Here is a 5,221-nt window from a genome sequence, read left to right on the forward strand (position 1 = left end):
CTGGCACATTTGTGTCCCAAAACCCATTGTTCCGGGCAGTACAAACATTTGCCCTTGTCACGATTCCTGTCAGGAGGTGTTCTAGGCTTGTTATCTCTGTTACTCGGCTGTTGGCGGAATTGAGGCTGGGCTGCTGTTCTTGTACCTGTGCTAGAGGGTACATGCCTTCTAGTGGTTGCCAGGTAAGCCAGTTCCTATTGTCTTGCATGCCAGTAAGCTGACTTCAGAGTAGAGGGATTGTGACTCTTCACTGCATGTTTGACTGTCTCCTTCAAGCCACTGATAAATCTCAACAGGAAGAAATTGTCAGTGAGGTATGAGTGGTCTCTCTGCATGCATATCATGTATTCCTCAAAGATATCGATGTATTGATTGGCAGTGCCTGTTTGCCTCAGGTGTTGGAACTGTTCCATAGATTCATGCTCCCCAGGTACTGGAAATCTCTCACAAAGCAGCTGACAAAAATTGTGTCCAATTGAGAAGATACAGGTTCAGGTTACTGCCTGAGAGCCAAGTCTTTGCTTTTCCCCGAATGTGTGCGTTTGCCCATTTCACTTTTGACTCATTGGGTATACCAATCAGAGAAAAAATACTCTCACACTCCTCGATCCAATTCTGGGCATTTTCTCCATGGAACAGCGGCAGCTCAACATTGGGAGTTCGTATATATGGGTCCTGGAGGTTCACTTGTGTCTGGTTGGGCGTTGCTGTTGTATGAACTGCAACAGGTTGGACATGAGATCTGTTTGTGGAGGCATGTGGTGGCGGTTGTGGGTATTGGTAGGGGTTTGGGGTAGGTGGTGGCGGTGGGTAAATTTGTGGTGGAGTGTATGGTTGTTGTTGCCACGGGTAATGATAGTATCCCTGTTGTGGACTGAACTGCTGGAAATTGGGTGGAGGTGGTGGATAGTAGTATGGTGGAGGGTTTTGGTATGGGGGGTAGGCAGGGTAATACTGCTGCTGGACCGGAGGTGGTGGTGGTGTTGGGTTGTATAGGTGTGGCTGGTTGGATGGGTTTGTATTCTGGAATTGGTGTTTGGCAGGTTGGTGTGTGGACGAGCTTGGGGTGTTGTGGTTGGGGGTGGAAAAAGGTGGGGGATTTGGTGGTTGCTGTTGTTGGTTCTGCTCTGGCGATTGGGTGTACAAAGGAGTGTCCTTTTGTGAATTTGGTTGTTGGAGTGGTGGATCTGGTAGTTTGGCTGTGGAGGAAGGTGGTGTAGGCTGTTCTTGGATGGGGCTGAGGTTCGGTGGTGGTGGTGGTGGCGTAGAGAAAGGGTTCTGCTCGGCGGTGGGTTGCGCCAACTCCGGCGACCCGGTAGTAGGACGAGCCAGCTGCGCTACCATCTCAGTCAGCTTCGAGAGGTTACCTTGGATGGCGTCCATGGTGTGCTGCTGATGGTCGAGGTGGCGGTTAATGTTGATGACCTCGCGGGGGAGTCGAGATCCGATCTCATCTTCTTCCTCTGCTTGCGCCTGAGCTTGCGCTAGCAATTCTGCTTCCTCAGCTTCAGCGGCGAGCCTTTCTTGCGATCTTGTGCGGCGGTGGGTCATCTTGTTGGATCTTTTCCGCAGGGTACTCCCGGTGGTGCTCGCCGGTGGTGGAGAATTGAGATCCACGGCGGCGGCTAGAGGGTGGAGAGGGTGGGAGCGATCGGGGGGAAAAAAGGCGACTGATACCAATTGTCAGGACCCGGCCATGATTTAGGAAGGAAAACACAGATCTCCGGCAAGAACTAGCTACTAAAGATCTAGCAACAGATAAATAAAGGAAATAATTGCTGGAATATAAAGGCAGATGCAACAAAAGGAAGAACTTGATAAAGTAGGAGATAAGAATTAGGGTTTTTCATTGATCGCGCCACCCAGCCACCCACTCTCCCTGGTTATATAGAGTTCCCAGAGGAGCCGCGATTCAAAATAAAGTGTGCTTACAAACTGCCAAATCTTGTCACAGGCGACAGTTCAAACGGAATTGAATTGTAGCCCTCCGATGGAGGAGAAGTGATCTGAACCGTTGCTTCACTGAATGTTCACCTGTTGTTGACAGCGCCAGGAAGAGCACCAGTGTATTCAGGTTGTGACATGGTGTCGCACTACTCCACCGAGCTACGCGCGTACCTTGCTGGCAACCCCCGCAACACCCTAGGGCCTTGTTTACTCCTATGGTATTTTCACCCCCTAGGCCTTGTTCGGCAGACATGTATTAGGGTGTATTATCCCTAGTGTTTTGGGTGAAAACAACCCGGCGCATAAGTGTAATGGCCGGTCTGAGCTAGGAGCAGGGAAAGCAGCAAGTATTCGCCAGCTGGGAGGAAGTGCATGCATGGTAGAATTCTAACCTGCAACCAACCAACGAGATTCAGGAGGAGACATGCGGGGAATGCACGCGTTGCGGATTTGCTGGATGTGCGGATAATTTGGGCCCGAGCCGTCAGCCGAGCGAGCGATAAAAACGCGAGCAGTCCCTCGCGTTTCAGTTTACACGTGTGTTGGAGGGTCTCGCACGGATATCTGGGGCTTAGCCCTTCCAAACCCGGCCTGCCGAACAGTTTGCCGAAGGTTTTGCCAGGATTTTGGCCTGGTCCTGTTAATCAATACACTCCAATCCCTAAAAAACCATAGGAGTAAACAAGGCCCTAGGGTGAAAACCCCCCTTTCACCTAATCCCCAATTTTCTCCTAATTTCCCCTCGTTTCCCCACACCCTCCCCCACATCCTCTAGTTACTTTATTTTTTGGGGATGAGAGGGGATATGAGAGGATTGAGATCAGATGATAAAAACTCAATCTTTGCATCCCAAGACGTGATAATGGATAATCAGTAAATTAAAAACTCTGTCTTTAACATAAACTCGGTGTCATGCAATTATGTTATGCAATCTTCTCGAACAAGCACACACATATAAATAAATGCTCCACCCAACGGATGAGCAACCTCCACCATAAAATCAATGTCATGCAGTTTGACAGTACATTAGAAGTCATGGCGCGCTCGCCCGCCGAACGCCGGAAACCACGCCACCGCCGCTAGAGGACCTCGAGCTAAAAATACATGCAGAGGTAAAATTTAGTACTGATACATCGCTTACGGATAGTTCAAATGTATAGTATCTGCAACTAATGAGCAAAGGAATCGACAGCCACAAGCACTAACTAATAGAACAATACAGGGTGGTGGCATCATAGTTAAGCATCTAGTAAGGTTGGTGGTATCAACTATCTTACAAATAAGATACGGTTGTGGAAGGTACGGTTGCTGTGTTGGAACTCCAATTGTAGGTCTTCGAAAGAGGCATTGTGTGACAACATGCAGAGGAAAATAGCAAGTTTTTCTTCAACCTTAATCCTTTTGTCCTTCAATAATTTTTCTCTTCTAAGATAGGATGCTAAGGATCTGAAAATGTGTGGCTCCATCCTATAGGCTACCCGGCAATTCTTAACATGTCCGTCAAGGATTCCTTGAACACGTTGCATGCCATACAAGACGGAGCTATGCCGTTGCGTTCTCTCTACTTTCCCTCTTCTACTCCTTTTGTGATAGTGCAATATTGGTAAAAGTAAGAACATGAACTCCTCGTCGTCTTCCTCTCTCCTCTTCCTAATAAGCTCTAGCCTTTGTGTATTCATTGCAGCACTAAAACAATAGCAATTAAAGGCAGACAATAAGAATACAAAAGCTAGATTGCATGGTTTCACATCAAGTACAAGCAGTAAATATGATTCATACCAAAATCAGAAGTTCTCACAAGTTCCCAAGATGGAGGTGGTTGATCCAATCCAACAATAGGCCAAGGGGCAGGTATCTACCAAAAAAAGAAGAAGCTACTGAATCAAAAGTCTAAAGGACCCTCTAAATTTAAAACACATGGGCAGAGATTAAATTAGCATTAAATTACTACCATGGAGATTGATTGGTATTTTAAACGTGAGGGACAAACCTAATTAACCCAGACCCCTATTTGCTTTAGTACATAGTAACACATGAGCAGAGCTTAAGAAAATGGGTGATATTCACAACATGATAGCATATCCAACATGATACATTCAGAAGAAAATGGCTTTTTTATTTTTATAATTCTGTGATAATTGCACTCATGTTCTTCACATTTCAGTATATGCAAAGGCAGGCACAGCTGCCACCAAAAGCATGAATATATATGACTTCAGTTCAAAAGCCAAGACAATAGTGTTGCCATGACACGCATGATACAGTCAGAAAAAAGGTGGTGATATTGACACATACTATAGAACCATCACTACATGTATCGATAGGTTGCCTCCATTCTAATATATAGGATGACCATTCATGCTAACTATATAGATTGCTGGAACTTTTGCGCTTGCAACGCAGCCGAGTGCAGCAGCTACCAGCTAGCTCTAACCTCTGACTATATAGATTGCTGGAACCTTTATACGCAGATTGTAGTAACAGCAGCTACTCCAGTTAATATAATTATGAAAATAGATCTACGGTCAACTAGTACGAGTTCAGGAACAGATTATTGTGGTGATTAACCAGAACCACCGTATAGAAATGGCTAATAGGCATGCATCGTGGACCTTGGCGCACAAAATGACATGGGATCGCCTGTCTTTAGACCTTGCAATAAAGAACGCCCCAGCAGCGGCATGGCGCGACGGCCAGGAACAAGGCAGACCAGTTGGCCACGGATCCCCATGGCGGTCGGAGCCATGTCGTGCTCACCCGGGCGGGGCGACATAGTACACACCAAGATACTACAGATCCCCATGGCCGCCGGAGCCGCGAGCTCCCAGAGCTCCGTAGCGGACGGCGCCAACACCAAGAAACCCTATCTAGGGAGGAGGGGAAAAGGGGAGGAGGCACGAGGACTCACCGGGGACCAGTCGCCGGAGGAGGATCTCGTCGGCGCCGTCTTGATCTGCTAGTTTTTTCCCCGCTGCCGCCACCGTCGCCTTTCCCCGCCACCGGTCGCCGCCGTTGCGTAGCCTCCGTCGCTCGTCTCCCTTTCCACGATAGAATACACGGGGTCAACCTCGTGGTTCAGAAAACCGGAGGGTGTAGGTCACCGGGTCGGGAAGATCTGGGATGGGCCGGGATGTTACCCAAAAAAACCAGAGAAGTAAACGGGCCGTCCGATAACTTCCGGGATTCGGTCGTGGGCCGGTATTTTACCCTCCCAAACCCAAAAATACCAGACAAGTAAACAAGGCCTAGAGCGGCGAATCGAGCAAATCGACTC

The 5,221-nt window shown here is 48.1% G+C and overlaps 1 long non-coding RNA gene across 1 annotated transcript; it reads right to left on the reverse strand.

Annotated features, from left to right (window-relative positions):
• Positions 1-2,788: 2,788 nt before the first annotated feature.
• Positions 2,789-5,014, reverse strand: LOC127321003 (uncharacterized). The gene is made up of 2 exons (XR_007863776.1): positions 4,856-5,014; positions 2,789-3,041 (listed from the first exon to the last, which is right to left on the reverse strand). It is a non-coding gene; the product is annotated as an uncharacterized lncRNA (long non-coding RNA).
• Positions 5,015-5,221: the final 207 nt, after the last annotated feature.

The sequence above is a fragment of the Lolium perenne genome, chromosome 6, assembly GCF_019359855.2.
Source record: "Lolium perenne isolate Kyuss_39 chromosome 6, Kyuss_2.0, whole genome shotgun sequence".
NCBI lineage: Eukaryota > Viridiplantae > Streptophyta > Magnoliopsida > Poales > Poaceae > Lolium > Lolium perenne.